Here is a 24,262-nt window from a genome sequence, read left to right as displayed (position 1 = left end):
GGCTCAGGTCATGATTTCATGGTCCGTGAGTTCAAGCCCCGCATCGGGCTCTGTGCTGACAGCTCAGAGCCTGGAGCCTGTTTCAGATTCTGTGTCTCCCTCTCTCTGACCCTCCCCCGTTCATGCTCTGTCTCTCTCTGTCTCAAAAATAAACGTTAAAAAAATAAAATAAAATGAACTTTCCTAAAACAGGATGTGTGCAACTTCAGTGGATTTCTTGTGTATCTAGTAACTGTTGAAAATGTGGGCTGTGTCCTTGTACTATATTTTAGATTAAATTATCTTCCTGTTTCTCTTTGGAGAATTCAGATTTGAAGAAGTTATGGGAATGACATGGGTGAATCTTAGTTTTTCCAAAAAGATATCTAGCACAGAATACAGTTGAGATGGTTCCCATAGGAATGAAAGAAACTGATAAAATTTCCTTAAAATAAGTTAGCTTTAATTCCTAATCTTGTCTGTCCTCCAAAATGCCCCCATACTTAATTAAAAATTAGTAATATGATTTTGTGTTTCCATAAAGATTAAGTCTGAATTTCTGTGCATGCTCTACAAGGCCCCTCACGATCTGGCGTCAGGCTTTTCTCAACTACATTATCTTTCTATACATCTTGTATTGCAGCCACACTGAATATCTCCCTGTTCTCTGAAGCTCATGTCCTTCCATGTACCATGCTTTACATATGCCTGGAATGCTCTCTCACTGCCCTCGCACCCTTCCAATTGACACACTCCTCTGTGTCTTTCAACATCTGGTTCTACCGTCAGTTCTTCTATGAAACCTACCAACAAACTTCTCCAGGTGGATGCTTCCATAATACATTGTTCATGCCATGACAGTAGCATTTATTAAATTGCATTGTAATTATCTCTTTGCTAAACTGAGTGCTCCTAGCAGAGAGATACCATGTTGTTTATTATATGCCCTTGTTGTGAAGCACAGCACCTGGCAGGTGTAGACAAAAAATACTGGATGCATTTCTTAGACGGTTTTGCTCGCTGTATAGGTTGTTTGTCCATATAGTCCCGCTATATAGGATGTTTGTCTTTAATAAAGAATCATTCCTAAATAAAAATAAGTAAATAAGTAATCATTCCAGGTATAAGATGGAATTCATTTCATAATTTCAGTAATTATTAATAATTGGACATATCATAGGCAAAAGTATTAAGCAGGCAAATTTTTTTCTCAGTAGCTTACTACTGCTTCATTTCTGTGAAGCTTTCTTACATTTCCTGGCACACTGGCTTCATAGGTATTCTTATAGTACTTTAAATTCCTCCTATCATAGCAGGAAGTATCTGATAATTCATACTTACGTGATAATAATATATTTTTAGTCCCAGAAGTGATTGAAGTTTAAAAGTGGTTCCTAGGGATTACAACACATAATTCAAAAGAATAAATTAATTTCCAGTGGTAGAATTTCATTCCCTGTGTCACTTGGGTAAATGATACATTTTAAAAAAGCAGGATGACTGTCCTGGCCCTAAAATCACACTGGGCAGGCAGGGCTCCACAGCACCTCTGCATCTCAGCACCTCCAGAGTGGTGTTGATGCTGGGAATATTCTGTCTCCATAGGCTGCTGCTTTAAGGGTTTAACCCTCTGTGATAAATTTGCCCTTCTTATACTGGTCCTTAATAATCTGAAGGGCAGAGTGGTGTGGCATATTTATAAGTGCTTATTCTACCTCATTAGCTAACTAGGAATTTCCTTTTCAAATGTTTAGAACTAGAAATATGCAGTCATTTAATATTTAAACTCATTTCTATGAACCAGGTAGAGATACGAGTGAACATTTATTAGCTGAATTGGCATATTAAAGGATGGTCTTTGTACTGAAAGCAAAATACTGCGAGAGTCAGATATTTGAACTCCTTCCAGTCTAGATTACTCAAGAGGAAACAAACAGCAAGATTCAGTTTAATTGCTTGTTATTTTGAAATAGGAAATGTTATGTGTATTTTTGTTCCCCAAGGGCTGTGTCCAGGACAGTATCATTGTGGTGTTTTTATAGTTCTGTGAGATGTTTTCAGTGTTGTAGAAATAAAAAACAAATGAAACTGATATAAATGTATCTGGACAGTGGAGTGTTTCAAAGCTCGTCCAAGTAATTGTTCTTCTGGTTCAGAGACTTGGTGTTTGTACACAAATCCTATCAATATAATAGTCACGTTAGGATTTATAAACTAGTAAATGAGGACATACTAAATTTTGGCACATATTATGTAAATGAAATATTTATACATATATGTAATTATATGTGTGTTGTGTGTGTGCTTAATTAATTATATGTGTGTTGTGTGTGTGCTTAATGTTTAACTTTTAGCGAGCATTCTAGTGGGAGGTGTGTGGTCACATGCACAGAAAGCATCAAAACATTTTGGGCTCAGGGCACCTAGGTGGCTCAGGACGCTTGTTTAAGTGTCAGACTCCTGATTTTGGCTCAGGTCATGATCTCAGTGTTTGTGAGTTCAAGCCCCATATCTGGCTGTGCTCTGACAGTGTGGAGCCTGCTTGGGATTCTCTTGCTCTCCTGCTCTCTTTACCCCTCCCCTGCTCACGTGAGCGTGTGCTGCACCTTCTTTTCTCTCTCTCTCTCTCAAAATAAACTTAAAAAAAAAAACAGTTTAGGCTTTTGTGGTGGTCTGCCTGGGGTTTGAGGTTTTACTGTGTAATAGGTGTGATTCTGTGTCTCAGTTTCCTCATCTATGAAATTGAAGTAATAGTTGTATCTGTTCCTTATTGAGTAAATGCATGCTAACAACCTGTAACATGTTTGGCATGCATAAGCACTTAATAAGTGTTATTTATTGTTTTTGTAAATTACTATTAAATATTGGCCACACAGTTGATTCAGTTGATTCAGAAGAGAATTCCCTTGGAAAAAAAAAAAGACTGTTTTGAAGCCAAAGACATTAGTTAATTTTGTGGATTAAAATCATATGGTTGTTTCTTTATCATTAAGAGATTATGGTATAAAGAGGGATATGTGTAGGTAGTCAGTGGTTTATTCATTATAATATACTTTGGATTATCCATTTTGACTGTATTTAAAGTCTTCCCTTTTATGACCAGATAATATATGTTTATGAAATGGTCTCCTTTGAAACTTGTTGGCTTTGGAAAATATATGTCTTTTTGTTCATTTTGTGTTAGACTTCAATTTTGTCTAATCAGTGTTTGAATGAAATGGCACTTGTTGTATAGACTTCCTTCCAAGAAAAACATTGGGTGTTTCAGGAAGTGGTCTTGATGAGTCAGAGGATAATACTTTTTCCTCTGAGTCAGTTCTGAGTCTCCTTGATATAAATAGGCGTACTTTTTCCCAAAGTTCTGCTTTTTAGATCATATGTTAAAATCATTGACCACACCAACAACAGTACTTTTATTGGTATTTCCACTGAATTAACACAGAGAGTCTTATATAATTGTGACTATAGAAATTCTGTTAAATAATTTTTTTTGAAAAATTTCAATTCAGTTTCTGTACTTCTAAATTAGTTCCTATTTTGCAACAAAAATGTCCAGTCCTCGGACAGGACTGATTTGTGCTAGGCGGTCATTTGTGTAAATCTTAGAGGAAATTTATATTGGTAATGCTATCTCCTTTGATCACTAAAATTCTAGCACAACATGTACATAAAACTCCTATAGCGCAATTTTAGTACAGCAGTTATTTTGCAGAAGATTGTGCTAGCTTGCCACATCCCAGAGCTGTGTCAGAGATACGAAGGAATAATCCAGAGTTCTTCTTCATAACTACATTAAAAATATTAAACATGATAAATAGTTGCTGAATGACTAGATATTGTTGATGTTGAGTTGGTCAGGGAAGACTAAAATAGGGGTAGGAATGGAGGAATTGAGCTGTTGCTCGATGGTAGGTATAAAGTGGCAGGAAGGGTATTTAGGGTAAGAGCAGAGGCCTGAAGGTGGCTCAGTGCTCCGTATGCTCAGAAGAGAGTGAAGGATTCTGGGTGGGAGTGTTGGAGAGAATATGGAGGACTGGAGAAATTCTTTAGGGCAAAATCATGGTAGGCCTGGAATGGTAAGCAAAGGAAATTTCTTTTTGGGTGTGTGAGTATGTAATTGGTAACATTCTTTACTCTGATTCTCATGTATTTCACTTGACTTGTATTTGATTGATTGCGATTGGTTTTTACCTCAGTGGATTTCATTATTAGAACCAGTATTTAAAGAAAGCTTCCATTACTATTTGTCTCCAATATACAATCCTTCAGGGAGATAAAGAACTCATAGATGTCGATATAGATAATAAATCTTAAGTGACCTGTGTGTGCTTTTGCATACAGTCTTCATAACAACCTTATTTCACAGATGAATAAACAGAGGCTCAGAGTCGATAAAGTTTGTTCAACATCATAGAGATATGGTAGAGTGAAAATTTACATTTAGGACCTTCTACCTTCTTTCTACTATCCCGCAATACCACAATGCAAGCATTGCAATATACTCGGCAAGTTTTTATTGTTTCCAGTAGCTCTGAAATAGCACCCCAAAAGCATTTTTCTTCTTGGCGGAAATACTATTATTATTTTTTAGGAATTGGAAGGTGGTCTTTAGATGGTGGGAAATCGCCTTATGGGCAAGCTGGCTCACTCCCTCCCAGGGAGCAGCAATAGGGCTTTGCTTTCTAAGACTAGAGTATTGTCATTTGAAGCTCTGTGAGGTTTGCAAGGGCCGTCAACTATGTTTAGGAACATTTGTGGGTAGTGGTGATCCACAGCATGGATCCTATCCTTTGCCCACTTAAATAGTAGATTATTAGTTGGTCATTTTTCACTTCCTGTATCTTAAGCATTTGGGTCTAGATCAGTTGGAGTCTTTGATTTTTTGTCTTCACGCACACAGTCACTTCTAGAGTAGGCCGCTTTCCTTCATCCTATTTCTTTCATGGCAGGGAAGCAGCTGTGTGACTCTTGGCAAAACTAGTCTTCCCTGAGGTGACATCAGTGACAGTTAAGATTAAGTATTACTCTCATAAACATATCATATCTCATAAAATTCAAACACTTGTTTTCTAGAAAAATTTCCTTTTTAGCATCCTGGAATGGAGCAGCTTCATTTCTTGGGAGATCAGGGAAATTTATCTTATTTTTCCCAGCTAAATAGTTAGAGGAGTGTGCTACTATATGCTGCTATGTGCTGTTCCCAGTGCTTCTTACCAACTAAATTGAAAACAGACAAAAAAATTATGGCACATGCTTTCTTCGTAGGCAGGCTTGGAGGTTGTGAGGGTAACATATATCCAGTCCTCAAAGGACTAACCTGAGTAACCTGTGTTAACTCCCCCCCCCCCCCACCCCCAGTAAAATAGGATACTTTGTCCTATGTTCTGTTTTGTCAGGTGGTCTGTAGAGGTAAATTTAGATGACAAGAGGCAGCACACTGAGCCAGCGTGCTGGCCTATGACTGATGTCACTGAGCTAATCTTTGGAGCTGCAAAGGATTCTTGGAAATACCCTAGTTTCCAGCTTATGAAAAGGACTGATGAGGATGAGTTTAACATGTCCGAGGGCACAGAGTTGGGAATGGTATTGACAAAGCAAGCAAGAGTATTCGGTGTTCAGTGTTTTCTAATTTCACAACAAACCTAAGTCAAGTTGACATCTAGGTAGGATGTTCTAACGGCAAGCCTAGGAACGAAATTTCCTCACAGCCACAGAAAGTGGTTGGATTCTGGTAGAACTGATGCTCACCATCAGACAAGGGACAGAATTGGAATGGTGAGAGGATATGGTTAGATGAGGATTTTTATTCCATTCCATTTGAGGAAAATAAGGAAGTTGGCTAACAATAACAGAGGTCAAGGTGGAGAGGCTGGAGGAAGGAGGTGCAAAATATGCAGTGTGGATGGGGTGATTTACAGGGATTAGGGCATAAAGCAGACCATGCTTGCTGTTTTCCTTGAGTGGTTCTTGTTAGAAGCTAGTGATGCTAAATATTTTCTGTTTTTAACTCTTCAACAAGCTAACATATTTCCTACTCAGATTTTCTTGCTTTTAGAGCATTGTTTCATTCTGTCTTTCCTTAATAAGATTTTATTTATTTTTATTTTTATTTTTTTACATTTTTTTCTGAAAGATATAGAGAGACAGAGCACAAGTTGGGGAGGGACAGAGAGACAGAGGGAGACACAGAATCCGAAGCAGGCTCAGGCTCTGAGCTGTCAGCACAGAGCCTGACACGGGGCTTGAACTCACAAACCATGAGATCTTGACCTGAGCCGAAGTCGGATGCTTAACCGACTGAGCCACCCAGGGGCCCCATCCTTAATAAGATTTTAAAATAAACATTTTGATTTGGGCATAATATTTACACTCATTGAATAAATTTTTATTGAGAACTTACTGTCTTTAGTTTTTGTATTCGGTAAAACTATTTAGCCCCTGCCGTCACGAAACTTACAATCCTGTGTACAAACAACAAAATAGGAAGCTGACTTCAGTATGATAAGTGCATCTTAGTGTTAGACTCCAGCATTATGGGAACACATGGAAGAGGCATCTGTCTATCCTACTTTGCAGAAATCAGGGAAGGTCTCCCTAGATTGATATCTGAAGTTTGAGTAGGAGCTGGCCAGATGAAGGTGGCAGGGAGGTTTTTGGCTGAGAGAATATTCCAGATAGAAGATGTAATTTGCTGGCAAGAATCTTTAAAATGATGTATGGTGTGCCTGTGTAGTTATAGGGAGGGTTCAGGGTGGAGGAGTGGGTCTGGGACGGAACAGGGGAGGTGGCAGGAAGGCAGAAGTGGGGAGAAAGGAAGCTTTACAGGTGTAAAAGGCCAGATCACAGAATACTAGGCTGTTTCATCCAACTGGATGTTTCCTGGAGGGCAGTGAGGAACCATTGATTGGATTTATGTATAAGAATGATTGGGGCGCATGGGTGGCTCAGTCGGTTAAGCGTCCGACTTCAGCTCAGGTCATGATCTCATAGTTCGTGAGTTCAAGCCCCTCATCGGGCTCTGTGCTGACAGCTTAGAGCCTGGAACCTGCTTCAAATTCTATGTCTCCCTCTTGCTCTGGTCCTCCCCCGCTTATGCTCTGTCTCTCTCTCCTTGAAAAATAAATTTAAAAAAAACATAAAAATAAAGAATAATAAATTTAAGTTTTAGAAGGCAGGAGTATTAGGTTGATTCAGATTTTATCTACAGAAGCTTCTTGAAATGATTCCAATTTAGATTATCAAAAGATCACTTAAAATCCTGGCACCTCTCATTAATAGATTTTTACTGCTTACATGACACAAATATTTCAAGTTTGAAAACTACTATTATTAAAAAATAATACCAAATATTAAAAAAACCATGTTTTATCAGAAACAATCATATATCTCTCTTAGAGTGTAATATATTGAACTTTTAAAAGATTTTGCTGAGTTAAACCTAGGCTGACACTTAGTTTAGCAGCTTGAGGAAAACTTAACTCCCTTCCTCATCAAATTCAGTAAAACTATGTAAGATTATGTTAGAAAAAGCAACATGTTTTAGGTTGATTTGTTGAAGTTCCTGAGAAAATAAATTTTCCAAAGAAGTTGGAGGAAAAGCACCCACTGTGTCTGTTTGATAGAGGCAGAATGGATTATTTCTACATTTTCATAGAGCCTTTTTGAAGGAATAGAGCCTATTTGAAGAAATATACATATTGACACATTTCTTTTATAATAATTCATATGTTCCATGTTTGTGAAAACATGCTATCTGAAAGTTGAATATAAAAGTCAATTCTAGTTTTATTGATTGCCATTAAACAATTGGAAATATGTTACCATAGAGAAGTACTCTGTAATAGGCATGGATTTTGCTGATCAGAAGTCAAGGTGATGCCATGACCCTTTAGAATTTTGTAATTCTTTGAAATTCTAGGGGCCATTGTTTTTATTCTGGTATGACCCTTGCCTTTATCTTGATAATATTTCTGACACTCCTGATTGTCTCCTGCCTTTACTTCATGAACATTCTGAATCCAGTGGTTTTTCTTTCTTCTTTATAAGTAAAGCTTCACTGTTAGTTCTTTTCTATACAAATGTATGTGTTTTCATTTATAATAGCTTTATAGCAAAACAAAAAAATCCTATTAGTTCTATTTGGATGCTAGGTGACCATGTGATTTGGGGCAAAAAACAAACTCTGACCATTACTTTCCTTTATATGGCAAAGCTGTTGGATTTTATTTCATACCAACTACTTATTGGGACTTTGATTAAACTCTGTCCCTTTCTTAACTCATCTGTAAAAGGCCATAGTAATGGTCTTAACTCATGAGGTTGTTGTGACAATTAAAACAAATATATGCAATGGAATTGTGCCTGGCACGTAGTGCTCTATAAATATTAGCTCCTCCTCCTCCTCCTCTCAGTGCTATTAGCACTCGTAGTGGTAGCTTAGATCTCTTAGTGAATGGATTTTATAAAAACAGTTGGTTTAAAATGGTAGACAGTGATTATGCCAGCTAAATTATACCTCGTTTATTTAATAAAGAGCTGAAATAATTGGGGGGGGGGCTATTTAGAAATATTAAACTTGTTCTTCTTATGAACAACACATTTCAATTAAATCAGGTCATGTTTCTCCCCCCAGTTTTACTTACCTCAGCCTATAGGCAGGGTTCCCACTTGCTTAAAAGTGGGAATGATGGGAGTGGAAAGAAACGCAAATGTGACATTACTAGCCCTTGTGCTAGATCCCTCTCCAAATTTCCTCTTCCTTTTAACTTCAACTAGCCTACTTACCCAAACAAGTCTATCTTAACTTCCCAAACAAAAATCCACATCATATGATCCGGGAACATGAAAGTGTTTGGTGGTTCTCCCTTCCTCAGCTGACCCAAGCACCTCTCTTTAACTTATTCACTATCTTGAGTTGTGTTTGCTCTGTTTCTTTTCCAGGTGCTCAAATCTAGGAATGTAACTCCTGGAAACATTATTATTTTCTTCTTCTTCTTCTTCTTCTTCTTCTTCTTCTTCTTCTTCTTCTTCTTCTTCTTCTTCTTCTTCCTCTCCTTCTTCCTCTCCTTCTTCTTCCTCTCCTTCTTCTTCCTCTCCTTCTTCTTCCTCTCCTTCTTCTTCCTCTCCTTCTTCTTCCTCTCCTTCTTCTTCCTCTCCTCCTCCTCCCCCTCCTATCCCTCCCCTTCCTCTCCCTCCCCCTCCTCCTTCTCCTCTTCCTCCTTTTTCTCCTCTTCCTCCTCCTCCTTCTTTTTCTCCTCCTCCTCCCCCTCCCCCTCCCTCCCTCCCTCCCTCCTTCCCTCCTCCTCCTCCTCCTTCTTCTTCTTCTCCTCCTCCTCCCCCTCCCCCTCCCTCCCTCCCTCCTTCCCTCCTCCTCCTCCTCCTTCTTCTTCTTCTCCTCCTCCTCCCCCTCCCCCTCCCTCCCTCCCTCCCTCCCTGCCTCCCTCCCTCCTTTCCTCCTCCTCCTCCTCCTCTTTCTTCTTTCTTCTTTCTTCTTTCTTCTTTCTTCTTTCTTCTTTCTTCTTTCTTCTTCTTCTCCTTCTCCTTCTCCTTCTCCTTCTCCTTCTCCTTCTCCTCCTCCTCCTCCTTCTCCTCCTCCTCCTCCTCCTCCTCCTCCTTCTTCTTCTTCTCCTCCTCCTCCTCCTCCTCCTTCTTCTTCTTCTCCTCCTCCTCCTCCTCCTCCCCCCTCCCTCCCTCCCTCCCTGCCTCCCTCCCTCCTTTCCTCCTCCTCCTCCTCCTCCTTCTTCTTCTTCTTCTTTCTTCTTTCTTCTTTCTTCTTTCTTCTTTCTTCCTCCTCCCCCTCCCCTTCCCCTTCCCCCTCCCCCCCTCCCCCTCCCCCTCCCCCTCCCCCTCCCCCTCCTCCTCCTCCTCCTTCTAAAAAATGACACTGGCCCAAAAGGGGACATGTTACCATGAAAAAAGTTCCATTTAACCCCAAGGGGAATAGTACTTCACTTGTTTTTCTCTCACTTCCTGACCCATCAAATCCACATTTTTAAACTCGAAGTACCTGAATTTGCCATTTTATAGATTTTATTGTTTTATTTCTTATGATTCTTCTTCCCTACTCTAATTTTATTTTTTTTAAATTCAAGATATTAACAGGATACAAAGAACATTCCTTGTTCAGAATCATTTTTACATAAATTTCTTTGCCAACAGAGCACTGTTTCTGTGCATCAGTCTTAAAACATTGAACGCAGTTTCAAAAAATGCATCAACTCTTTGTTTCAGTGTTCACTAATTATCTTGTTTCAGTGGTTCACTAATTATTCTGGATTTTGAAGGGGGAAAGCTTGAAATAACATTTTCAAAATGAATCATACAGTTTTTAGATGTTCCTAGCTACATGTGACTCAGTCTGACTTTATAACCTTATAAATACTATCTTTTCTATCCTTTTTCTTCTAAGCCACTAACAAATTATAATATTATATTTATTATTGTACTTACTTCATGCTGGCTCTCTTACGAGACTGTAAACTCCATGAAGGCAGGAACCAGGTCTGTTTGCTAACTGTGTGCTCAGTATCTAGAGCTCACCTGTCTAGTATGATAGCCATTAGCCAGATGTGGCAATTTACATTTCAGTATGAACTAATTTAAATTTAATAAAATTAAAATCAGAGCTCTTGAGTAGTGCTAGCCACAATTCAGGTGTTCAGCACTTGGACTCAGTGTCTGTTTTGGGCAGTGGTGATACTGCACATTTTCACCATCACAGGAAGTTTTATTTATCAGTGCTCATCTAGATCCCTGATGGGCACATAATGGTTACATAGTACATGCTTGTTGAATGAGTGAATGAATGAATAAATTAGTACCGATATTGGCTGGTGGCAATTACTGTTGAATGAATCTTATTTGAATAATTATTTACAAAGGTCCTTTTGGCTTTTATTTAATCAGTGTTGACATATCCCTGACCAGTTTCCAAATTCCAGATTTATCCATAGTTGAGGGGAAGTACCCAATAGTTAAAAGTCTCAGATTCCTCATTAACATGGGGATAATAAGGACAGGTTGACCAAAGTAAAGCCATTTTGGTTTTAGGCTGAAAGTCAGTAGGTCGTAGAAAGAGTCACAAGATCCAACTCATAGAAAACCACAGTACCTCACTCTCTGTGGCAGTAAAAGCCTCAAAGACTGGACATTGTTAACAATCTCCCTGTGGGTAATTCCACAACCTAAGACAATGGAAAAACTAACCACCCAATGTAAGTGATAAACCCAAAGTTAGAGTATGCCCCTTCCTATATGGTCAGCTAATTAAAAAACAAAACAAAACACTGATAAAACCCTTGTTAGAAGCAAAGCAGGGGTCCTTTTTCTTATTTGGGAGGAGAGATCACTTTGTGAAGTTGTTCCAGTCCTCTATATATAATAAATCTGTGTCCCTTCCCTATAAAGGGCTTGCTCTTGAATTCTTTCTCACACAAAGCCAGGAACCCTCTTGGTGAGGGGCCTTGGCCTGTCTGATATCTGTGACCTCTCAACAATCTCATAAGGTGCGTAAGAGTTAAGTAAGATAATATAAGAAAGCGCTTGCACCGTGACTTACTAAAGTGCTTATAAATGAACATTATTTTTTTGACGACAGCAAATAGAGATATGTCTAAATTTATCCCTGTTCATGGATGGTTTCACGTTTATGAGGAACTTTACTCCTATTTTTGAGAGCTTCCATTGTTATTATATGGTAGACATTTTTCAAGGGTAATATTATTCGTAACCAAAGCTTGTATTATACTGTCTTTAAATATGAAATTTAGTAGCCTCAATTAAAAATGTTTTTCCTTTGGACTTAATTTTTTTTTCTTTAATTCGTATGACTATGTGAATAGCTAACTTCCCAAGAAAAGAGTTTCACACTACTTTTATAGGCAATTTGAATTTTATTTACTTAAAAATTTTTTTAATGTTTATTTATTTTTGAGAGAGAGAGACAGAGTGTGAGTAGGGGACGGCAGAGAGAGAGGGAGACACAGAATCTGAAGCAGGCTTCAGGCTCTAAGCTGCCAGTACAGAGTCTGACGTGGGGCTTGAACCCATGAACTGTGAGGTCCTGACCTGAGCCCAAGTCGGTTGCTTAACTGACTGAGCCACCCAGGCACCCCTTAGGCAACTTGAATTTTAAAACTAATGCACAGATATCTCTGACTTCTATTCTGGGGAGCTGAAAAAGATTTTATTCCCACCTGTATTCATTTAAATAGGGCTTCTCTTTGGAAACAGATTAAAAATCTGAATAATTAAAATGAATACATCACTGATTATTTATCTAAGGGTAATTTCAGGTTTCATTTAGTCACCTAACTCTGCTGTGCAGTTAAAGCTATGGTTTAATTTCTAGAAAAACAAGGCATTTTTTAAATTAACAATAATGCCTGATGTAGTTGGGGATATTGCCTCACTTTTACTCACTATAATTGTTGTTTCTTTCCTGGGATTTGAAAACAGCATTTGTTGTTATATATAACATCAGGTAGTTAAACATATCTACCAAAATATCAGCTGACTTATGTGAGGTAAATTTCCTTCATTTTTTATCTTGCTTTCACTGCGGCTGTTCTGGTCCTTTTGTTTTTAGTATAAACTTGTGCTCATATTTTATAGTCCACCTTAACCTCTCAAGTTCATATTGGAAGTGACTTGAATTTTTCCCTTGAGTTTTCCATTAACAAATATTTGTCAGTGTTTTGACAATGAAAATATGTTACAGGAAAAGGCAGATCAAGCACATACATTTATTCCACTCCTTTCAAAAGAGTGACAGCAAAGGGATTCAAAAAAATGCAGGAATTCAGTGAGATAAAATGACTCTGGAAAGCCTGTGGGTGATTGTTACTAACCTACAAGCTCTAAGAAGCAGGCATCTGAGCTGCTAGTGAGAGACTCTCAGAAGCAGCCTGATTTTCCCTTCAGAACCTCAGAAAGGCTCGACAATGAGAGTGAGGCTGAAAACAGGAGAATTAAGTGGTAAGAGTGTTTAAAGTGAACTTAGGCCCCAGATGCCTCCCCACACTCCAGCAAGACTGGAAGTTAATTCTGTGGAGAATGTGGGCTAGGGAACTCTTGAGTAGGGGACACCAAGGCATAGAAGGAGAGTGGAAAATGAAATACTAAATAGTGAGGTACTCTCAGCACACGTCCTCTACTCATCTCCAAAAGTTTGGCAGTTAGATATATATTCTCCAGGATTTCAATTGGAAGATGCTTTTTTGAAGAATCTGACCCTTCTGTGCAAAAGTCCTGTGGATACTGTTGGTTGAGGGTCTCCCGCTGGAATAGCCCAGCCAGATAATTCCACAGTGAAACCTATGTGTTGGCAAGTCCCACTCACCTACACAGATTTTCTTTTTTTTTTAATGTTTATTTTTATTATTTTTGAGAGAAAGAACGAGTGATGGAGGGGCAGAGAGAGGGAGACAGTGTATCTGAAGCAGGCTCTGTGCTGACAGCAGGCTCTTCACTTACAAGCAGAGAGCCCAATGTGTGGCTTGAACTCATGAACCCTGAGATTATGACCTGAGGAGCCAAAGTCAGACAAGACTGACGACTGAGCCACCCATGTGCCCCCACAGAACTTTCTAATTAGTCTTCAAGTGTTTTATCTTCACTGTGAATAGTGACCAGTGATCATCAGACATTTGAGGAAATTTAGAGACCAAAACAAGCCTGGAGAAAACAAAATTGACAGCAATAGGCACAATAAAGGGAGAAGAAGAAAACTGTTAAATATTGTCATTAACATTTTCAGAAAGATCAAAGAATATACTGCAATCTGGAAATAAGAACAAGTATCATGATAAAAAGAACATGTAGGGCATAAAAATGTACTCCTGGAAATTGAAAATTGATAGAAGACTTGAAAACTTTTAAATGGCTTTAGGAGATAAAGTTAAGGAAGCAACCAGAGAGTAGAACAAAATACCAAGAAATGAAAAAACAAAAGTGAAAAGGCAATAAAATTAGAAGCTCAGTCCTCAGAATAGAACAATAGAATTTTTTAGAAAAGTAAAATTAAAAAATTTTAAGAAGAAACGATCAAAGAAATAACTCAGGAAAATTTACTAGAATTTAAGGACCATGATTTTCAAATTGGAAAAGATCCATTGAATTTCTAATATATTGAATTAAAAAAAAAGTCTATACCAGTGTATTCATGAGATTTCAGAACATTAGGAGAAAAAGAGTGAAGATTCCCAAACTCCAGAACTGCAGAAAGAAGAAAATAGGCCACTGAGAAACAGAATGCCACCTAATATCTCAGCAGGAACCCTGGAGACAGAACAATGGCTTCAAAATTTGGGAGCAAAAGTAATTTGCAAGGTAGCACTGGAAACCAAGACAAACTACTGGCCATCTATGAAGGTATAATAAACATGTTTTCAGTCTAGTAAAGCTGCAGAAATTACATTTCTTATACCCTGAAGTATGTACTCTTCCAAGATAAAAAAGTAAAAGTAAAGAAGAGGGAGTCCTGGGATCCAAGAAACAAGGATTGAAGATAGGAGGAAAAGGAAATAATGGGTAGGATAAGGCTGCTTTGGAAACCACAGTGAATGCTGTACAGGAGACCTAGGGATTAATCGATTGATTGTAACAGGAAGGTGTAGGAATCAGGGAGAGATGCCTGCAGAAAGATAAGAATAGTGGTAGAGTAGATTGTGTTTAAATGCATCAAAAGAAACTTCACTTTTGGTGGAGAGGGAAAGGATCAAATTAATGGAGATGAAGGAAAACTAAGGGTTGAAGGTAAGATGATTATTAATTCTAAAGGCAAAAGATTGTACAATGAAAGAAATGTAATCTTAGTCTATACTGTGAATAGCATTACACAGATATGGTGACTAAACACTGAATTTTGGTCTAACAAAAGCATGGTACCATGCTGTCTCCTGTGTTTGCTCTTCTGTTTTCTGGCTTACTCAGCTCATGTATTACAGCCTGGAGGAAGGTTTTTTTTTTTTTTTTTTTTAATTTTTTTTTAACGTTTATTTATTTTTGAGACAGAGAGAGACAGAACATGAACAGAGGAGGGGCAGAGAGAGAGGGAGACACAGAATCTGAAACAGGCTCCAGGCTCTGAGCTGTCAGCACAGAGCCCAACGCGGGGCTCAAACTCACAGGCTGTGAGATCATGACCTGAGCCGAAGTCGGATGCTTAACCGACTGAGCCACCCAGGTGCCCCTGGAGGAAGGTTTTTATGAACTGAATGCCTAGCCCCTTCCCAGCATAAGCTGCCCACTTTGCGTTCTGTCTTTTTACTTGCCACGTTGAACTACATAAATGATCCTGTTGATGTCTCCTCCCCCGACTGTGCCATTCATTATTTCTTCTCCTCCTCCTCCTCTTCCTCCTCCTCCTCCTCCTCCTCCTCCTCCTCCTCCTCCTCCTCCTCCTCCTTCTTCTTCTCCTTTTTAATGTTTATTTATTTTTGAGAGACAGGGAGAAGCAGAGAGAGGGTGTGAGACAGGATCTGAAGTAGGCTCTGCACTGACAGCAGAGAGCCCGATGTGGGGCTCAAACTTGCGAACCCTGAATTCATGACCAGAACTGAAGTTGGACACTTAACCAACTGAGCCATCCAGGTGCCCCTACATGTGCTGTTCACTTCTAAAGATCTTTATCTTACCTTCTTTGATTCAACCCTTTTTTGAGGAAGATTTTGGTTTCTAGGCCCACTCCTCTGACTTCCCTTGAACTTTATTTATTTGTTTATTTATTTATTTTTTAATTTTTGAGAGGGAATGAGAGAGCATGAGCAGAGGGGGGCGCAAAGGGAGAGAGGGAGAGAGAGAATCCCAGGCAGGCTCCCCGCTGTCAGCACAGAACCCAACATGGGGCTCGATCTCACGGTTTGGGAGATCATGACCTGAGCTGAAATCAGGAATCAGACTCTTAACTGACTGACCCACATAGGAGCCCCTACTTTTTCTTCTTTTTGTTCCCCCCTAAAATTTCTGTATAAGATGGGAGAGTTTTCAAGGAAGGTTTTGTTAGGATTTGTTTTCTTCGTGGGAGTACGGACTATCAGTTATTTTTATATTCAGCCAAATGTAGATAATGACTGGAATTGATTTTTCTATTGTGTTTTGACTGTTTTTTGTTACATCACTCTTTAGTAGCATATGGGGACTGTCTCTGATTTTGAAGATAAGTGAAAAATAGTATTTTGAAAGGCATGCACTGTTATCTCTGTCAACAAAATGTTAAACAGTGTGGAATAATAGGAATAAGGAGTCGTTAAGCATGATTGGAGAGTTTTACCTTATTAGTCCAGTCATGGACTTTGTTGGCTTATAAAGTTATAGATGTTGAACTTGAGACACCTGCCCTCATATAACCATTATGTTGGCATTTGGATCTCTAAAACTGTATCTTGCCAATATAGAACAAATTGAAATCATGAATAATCCTTGATGAGATATGCTATCTCTGTGTCCTCTTACCGAAATGATCACTGTTGGAGTAGCATGGCAAACAGGCAGAATGAGGCTGAGGTGAGAAGTAGCATCTTTTTATAAACTATCTGGGAAGCAGTTTGGGGGTGATGTACATTATAATCTGGTAGAAAGCTTTATTTAACCTCCATTTAAACAGAATTGCATTGCTTAAAAAAGTCCTGTGTAGTAACACTTAAGCATTTTTTACTTACACTAACCTTGGGGAGATGTATTTATGATTTAGAAAAGTAAGATGAATTGAGTATAATAGTTGCTTAAAGGTGAAATTTGCCGCTTTGTGTGGAGTTTGCTACATTTGCTATAAAGCTGTGTGGTATGTTTGTACACCATCAGTCCTCGTAAGGAGGTGTACTGACAGAGCAGAGTGAGTCACCAGTGGTGTCTTATTTACTGCTTCATGTCCTTTGCTCTGGGTAATGCAGAGGGAGGTAATCATGTGACAGCAGGGTAGTTAAATATTAAAATGTTATATCTCATCTGTAGGTTAAAACTCTTCTCACTGTACCTGTGAGGTTTTATGATTTACTATTTTTAGAGGCCATTTAATACATCATAATGAAATTTGAATTCAAGACTTTTGGGCTCATTAAAGATGATTTTAGAACGTATTTTTCTTTCTAAACCCATAACGATGATTTTAGAACATATTTAGAATAGAAAAGTGTGGGTTATATCAGGCCCAGATAGCTCTTTATCTGTTTGCCTCTGTAAAATGTGTTGAGCTGTACTAATTTGGCTTATGGCACACTATGGAAAAAGAATATCTCACAATAAAAAATAGTCATATGTGAGATCCTAAGTTCCTCAGTAGCTTTTGTTTTGCACTAGCAGTGACACAAAATTTCATTTTGAAACCTTTCCAAAAGGTTCATAGAATGTCAGTGAATACTAACCCTTAAGGCTGATTTTCAAAAAGTAGAGATTTGAAAAAAAAATTCCTGGGGAATGGGATGAGATGAGTTAGGTGGGATGGTTTTCTTTACTTCTTGTTCCAAAATGTTGTTCCCTGATATGTGTTCAGTTGAGAACTAAACTGACAGAAAAAGTTGTACTTTTATTCTTATTCTGTGAGAAAATACCCACAGTAAATATTCTTCTACCTCTTCTGAGAATCTGCACTCAACAACTTTCTGCCTGGGAAGATTTGAACTTCCTAGATAATGTTTACTTTTTAAAATTCCAATCATCTTTTGGTGGTGTTAGCCAAGGTTTTTTTTTTGTTAAGGGCTGTGATCTCTCCCATGCTTCAATTTCTTTCTCTTTCCCTTCCTATCTTTCTCTCTTCCTTTCTCTCATTTTTTCTTTCTTTCTTTCTTTCTTTCTTTCTTTCTTTCTTTCTTTCTTTCTCTTCCTTCCCTTCCTACCCTTCCTACCTCCCTCTTTTCCCTTCTTCCTTCCTTCGTTCCTTCCTTCCTTCCTTCCTTCCCTCCCTCCCTCCCTCCTTCCCTTCCTTCCCTTCCTACCTCCCTCTTTTTCTTTCTTTTCCTTCCTTCCTTCCTTCCTTCCTTCCTTCCTTCCTTCCTTCCTTTCTTCCTTTCCTTCCCTTTCTTCCCTTCCTTCCTCCCTCTTTTTCTTTCTTTCTTTCTTTCTTTCTTTCTTTCTTCCCTCATTTCCTTCCTTTTCTTTCTTTTCTTTCTTTCTTTCTTTCTTTCTTTCTTTCTTTCTTTCTTTCTTTCTCTGTCTTCACTCTCTCCATCTCTCCCTCTCTCTCTCTCTCTCTCTCTCTCCCTCCCTCTCCCTCTCCCTCTCCCTCTCCCTCTCCCTCTCCCTCTCCCTCTCCCTCTCCCTCTCCCTCTCTCCCTCTCTCCTGCTCTCCCTCTCAGCACTATGCTATACCCAGAACAGAAGGGAAGGTTAACTCAGATCTTGTCTGAAGCACCTGAAATAGGAGTTTATAGGGTTTGAATAATCAGGAGTTTCTATTTGATGAATCCGATCCCCTCTTGTTTGTTTTTCCATCTTTTCTGTTGACTAAAAAATAGAATAAATGAGTAAATAGTGGAGAATGTACAAATCTCCCATACAGAAGAATGCCAAATAATTTATGTGGATATTCCCTCCTGTAGAAAGTGGAGCATAACTGTCCACCCTGTAAGTTGTGGGCTGCATGTAATCACTCTTTCCAAACAGGCCTGTAGAATGGTGCGGAGGGAGGTCACTTTATCATGGAGAAACCTGACAAATACTGCCTCAGTCAGTGAGCAAGGTTAGCATAAACCATGTTCTCAGAGCCAGAAGCGTGGACTCTTGATATGATATGGTGAGAGTGGCACATATCTCTGTGGTCTCCCTCTCCAAAACCTATAATTCCAGCTTAATCATGAGAAAACGTCAGACGAATCCCAACTGAGAGACAGCCTACAGAATATCAAAATACAGTATTCCTCAAAAAAGCTATCAAGGTCATTATTGCAGGTTGAATCATGTTCCCCCAAAAGATAGGCTCAAGTCCTGCTACCTGGTACCTATGACTGTGACCTTATTTGCAGAGGGTCTTTGCTGATAAATCCAGATGAGGTCATACTGGATTAGGATCGACCCCAATCCACTGACTGGTGTCCTTAGGAGAAGAAAGAAATTTGAAGACAGACACCCAGGGGAGGCCATACGAAGATAGAGCAGAGATTTGAGTGATGCATCTACAAGCCAAGGAACCAGAGATTACCAGCCAGATAACTGTCAGAAATTAGGGGAGACAAAGAAGGATTCCTCCTCTATACCCTTCAGAGAGCTTAGCTCTACTGACACCTTCATTTTGGACTTCTAGCCTTCGGAACTGTGAGAGAGTAAATTTCTGTTGTTTTTAGCTGCCCACTTTGTGATACTTTGTTATGGAAGCCCTGGAAAACTAATATAGTCCTCAAAAGCAAAGGGGGAGTGTGAGACATGGTTACAGTGTAGAGCACCCTAATGAGACATGAGGTATTATGCAGAGGATCCTGGAACAGAAAAACAAAACAAAACAAACCCAACAGCTTTAGGTAAACACATGAAGGAACTTTGAATAAAGTATTGATTTTAGTTAATAAAATACTGATATTGGTTCATGAATTGTGACAGATATGTCATGCTAATGTGAGATGTTAACAATAAGAAGATGGGGTGTGGGGTATGCAAGAACTCTCAGTACTGTTTTCACAGATTTTCTATAAATATAAATAAAGTGGTTCAAAAAAAAAGTTTATTGCCAAAAAAAAAGACCAGGATTTAGCTGCAGTTTTTTTAAAAAAAAATTTTTTTTAACGTTTATTTATTTTTGAGACAGAGAGAGACAGAGCATGAATGGGGGAGGGTCAGAGAGAGGGAGACACAGAATCCGAAACAGGCTCCAGGCTCCGAGCTGTCAGCACAGAGCCCGACACGGGGCTCGAACTCACGGACCGTGAGATCATGACCTGAGCCGAAGTCGGCCGCTCAACCGACTGAGCCACCCAGGGGCCCCTTAGCTGCAGTTTTAATGAGACCTCTGCTGCATGTGATGGAGTAAATGGCAGTATTTTTAAGGATGGTAGCAGTGGTGATGAGGCACCGAGGCCTGATTAATTATGCTGATTAATTATGTTGCAGGGTAATTGAATCAGAAACTTCCGCTAATAAAGTGTATACTTCTTTAAAAGTCAGTTTCTTGCAGCTGTCATTATATAAGGCTAACTGTAAGTCCATTGTTAATTGTGGAAATAATATAGTCGGGGGATAAACATTTTGAGGAAAGGTTTTATTCGAGCCTGTTTGCCAAGGTATATGAAAAAAAAAAAAAGAAAACTCCTGTCAGTTGATTGATTGTACAGCTTCTGCTCAGGTCATGCTCTCAGGGTTCTTGAGTTCGACACCCCCCATGCCCTGTCGGGGTTTGCTGACAGCAGGAGCCTGCTTTGGATACTCTGTCTCCCTCTCTCTTTGCTCCTCCCCTGCTCCTACGCTCTCCCAAACATAAATAAACATTTAAAAAAATTATCTAATGTTTATTTGTGTTTGAGAGAGACAGAGCATGAGTGGAGGAAGGACAGAGAGAGAATGAGACCCAGAATCTGAAGTAGGCTCCAGGCTCCAGGCTCTGGGCTGTCAGCATAGAGACCGATGCAGGGCTGGAACTCACAAACTGTGAGATCATGACCTGAGCCCAAGTCGGATGCTTAGCCAACTGAGCCACCCAGACATCCCTAAAAATTTTTTTAAAAAGGAAAACTCCCACATAAATACTTGGAGATTTCAGTTAAAATTCCTCATGTCACTTGTGAAATTTAATGGACACTTTTCTGAGAAATAGTTCAAGATCCAATCCAACCGCCATTTCTCCTAACCCAACCCCCAGCATATGGTTCAGTGGGCAATAAAGAAAGGTTAAGACAATTTCTTCTCTCTCTGAATTTCATTCCCCTTCCTACCAAATTTTTATTTTTGTTGGAGGATTCCAACTAAATTGGAGGCTTACCCTCACCACCCCCCGCCCCAGTTTAATATGTATTTCATTATAATGGAAGAAATGCTAACGATCCAGGTAAATTTATGGGTATCACATGCTATTTACATGTGCATGAGCACTCAGAAGACCCACTTTTATAAACTTGACCTTGAACAACATGGGGGTTAGTGGCATGCCCCCCTCACAGTCGAAAATTATTATATAACTTTTGACTTCCTCCAAACTGATCTATTCATAGCTAACTGTTGACTGGAAGAGACGTGAATTTAATTACATTGAAATCAAAGTAGAGATACTTCAAAATACTCTGTCAAGCATAAATAAACAAAAAGTTAAAGAAAGTCTGTGACATTTTCTGAGAGAACAAGTTATTTCAAGGACAGCTCAGTCTACAGAGAGCTACTAGCAGTTTGGTAGCCAGATTGGGTAGGTGGTATTCTGACATTGAGTAATGACTACATACTCATTCAGCAATTTGAAAACTGATATTGTGTGTTAGCAAGAGTAAAGAAAAGGGGAGGGAATCTAAATATTTATTTATATTTGGGATCTTAACACTTTCTAATACCAAATTTAACTTTCTGGTTTTGCCATATTATAGATAGCTTCATTTATTTCTGCTTATGATGATTTTCACGGACTCCAACTACTCTGAAAACTTCAGTATTTAACATTTTTGGTGTGCTTAACTTAGATCTTAAATTTACCACTTTTATCTTAATACTTGCTGAAGAATGTTATTTTCTGTAGAAAAGAAGAAGAAAATTATAATAACTATGACTTATAAACGTGTTTTTATAAGCAAAGTGAAGCTCTAATTTCACATCTGTAGAAGGTATTATGACAGTGTTAGTGTACCCTTTTAGTAGGATTAACTAGCTGACTTAATAGAGTTAACTGAATTTATGACATCTTTAAAGTGATAAAGAAAGTGTTTATCTCCTTAGTTTTGTTTTGCTTAATAGTTAATAAAAATGAAAACACCTATTTTTTTTTAGTAAGACTTGATGGTTCTTCTCAATTATATATATGATCTACATAGATGTAATTTGGATATGTCTTCTAGAAGCCTAAAGGAAAACCAGGCATTTGTCATTGTTTCCTTTGCAAGGTGCGCACTCTAATTGCTATAGTTAAGGATTTGGAAACTCCATATTGCTGCATGAGCATCTGTGACAGGTGACAGTGTGATTGCCAAAGAGGAAAAGTTTCTATATTTAAAATCCAATTTAGCAAATTGACATTTTCTATTCCTGTTTCTAATATTCTCTTATTCTGACAGATCACTGTTTTAAACAAAACACAAACCACGCATTTATTTGACTGTCATGAAGAATTAAACATGAAAAGGATGAGATGCTGTGGCTATCACTTTTCATTAAACCAGCTGCTGTGGTTTTAAAATGCAAACCAGATCAAAATCAGTACAAACCCTAGCGTTTAACTTATATACTGAATGAACCAGCTTGTTTTGAAAGCACACTTAAAAAAAAAACTTAGAAGAAACTTACACATCCGTCATTTGATTTTTTCACTAGCGCTGTGAGTTAGAAGGATCCAAGAATTTTCTCTATTTTGCTGGTGAGAAAATTGAGACAGAGGCTTAATTGACTTGTATAGTCTAGTCAGTGCCAGAATAGAGTTCCAGGCTTCTAACTGTGAATGAATGTGTCTGGCTATGGGCTCTAGATCTAGAATGTTATTCCAGGCCTCTGTCCTGGCCCACATTCTAGAATGTAACAGTTATGTGCTCTGTAGGTTTATGAGAACCAATTGTGAAATACTTAAGAATTTTGTAAGCTGCTGTAAAAGTATTGATAGCTTGAGATGAACCATAGTGGAAATATTCATACCATGGAAATCGGTAAGCAGTACAGATCAGGATTTAATTTTTCCCCAGAGAACTGGCTGACCTGTACACTATGCATCGCATCCAAGTATAAATTGGAGGAGAACAAACAATAACAGCAACAATAAAAACAGAATACGACAATGTAACATAAATGTAATGTAATTTTGTAAATGCAGTATTTATCTGGGGGAGAGGTCAGTATTTCTTTGTTCCTTAATTTAGAAATTTGCTTCTAAGCTGTGAATAAATATGGACAGGACTGTTGGGAAAGCTTGAATTAAACTTGAGTGTTTTGAGGACCTCTATAAATTCTTAGTTATTCTTCAGGAACTGGGTCAAGTCTCAGCCCTTCCCAAAATTATGGTAGTCGACCTGGCTTTTTCATTTAAAATAGGATTTTAAATTTAAAATGGAGCCTTATACATTGGGACTTATTTGTGTTTCATATGAATTAATTTTAAAAAAAAAAATTTTTTTTTAACGTTTATTTATTTTGGGGACAGAGAGACAGAGCATGAACTGGGGAGGGGCAGAGAGAGAGGGAGACACAGAATCAGAAGCAGGCTCCAGGCTCTGAGCCATCAGCCCAGAGCCTGATGCAGGGCTCGAACTCACGGACCGCGAGATCGTGACCTGAGCTGAAGTCGGATGCTTACCCGACTGAGCCACCCAGGCGCCCCCATATGAATTAATTTTATATCCTTAGGAATGCAATGCAGCCTTTCAAAAGTGGGAAGTGGACTTTCTTTTTTTTTCTTTCCTTGAATAAATATTTAATTAACACTTATTCTATGCCTAGTATTGTTCCTGCTGCTTGAGAAACAGCAATCATTAAACAAAAGTCTCTGCCCTTATGCAGCTTATAGTCTAGTGAAGAATCAGTCATTTAAACAAATGAAAAACTATAACTGTGATACATACTTTGAAAAATTGATTATAGTCTGAGAATGTCTGATAGTGGGCTTTTGTGTCTAGAAGGGAGGTCAGTTAAAGCTTCCCTGAGGGCATTGTGATTGAACTGAGATCTGAAGAATGAGAAAGAATTAATTTGAAGTTACTGATCTTGAATACAATTTCTTTTTGTGGGCTTTCGATGGCTTCCTAATCTGAATTACATTCTCTTTTAATATGTACCTCCATATCACCCTAAACTTTTCCTTTGTAATGGGAACATTCTGTAGTTTCATATTTATTCACTAAGTGACTGTTTTTCCCACTAGCGTGTTGGCCTAGAGTTGGGACCGTTTTGTTCACCTTGGCAGTATCAGCTTTATTGCCTGCCACATAATAGTCACTCAGTAGTTATTAATTCTTCTGCTCCTGTTGCCTTTGTCTTATAATAAAGCTGGGACGTGCCCTACCTACCTCTCAGTTATTGAGAAGACACGGTGATACAATGTCTACAAAAGTCAGAAAAATAAGATAAGACCCAAAATTGTTTAGTGTCACAGAACCTAGGAAGGACCAAGTATTCAGGAGAGAATAGAAATAAATCAGGTGTAGCAGTATTGTCTGGAAGCACAAAGAAAGAAAAGGCCGTT

The 24,262-nt window shown here is 38.6% G+C and overlaps 1 protein-coding gene across 4 annotated transcripts in view; it reads left to right on the top strand.

Annotated features, from left to right (window-relative positions):
* The window catches only part of EPS8 (epidermal growth factor receptor pathway substrate 8), a 188,601-nt gene that overhangs the window by 92,632 nt on the left and 71,707 nt on the right, over nt 1-24,262 (top strand). The window lies entirely within an intron of this gene.

The sequence above is a fragment of the Panthera leo genome, chromosome B4 (assembly GCF_018350215.1).
Source record: "Panthera leo isolate Ple1 chromosome B4, P.leo_Ple1_pat1.1, whole genome shotgun sequence".
Lineage (NCBI taxonomy): Eukaryota > Metazoa > Chordata > Mammalia > Carnivora > Felidae > Panthera > Panthera leo.
The sequence above is the reverse complement of the archived record's forward strand: the minus strand, read 5'-3'. Positions and strand labels throughout refer to the sequence as shown.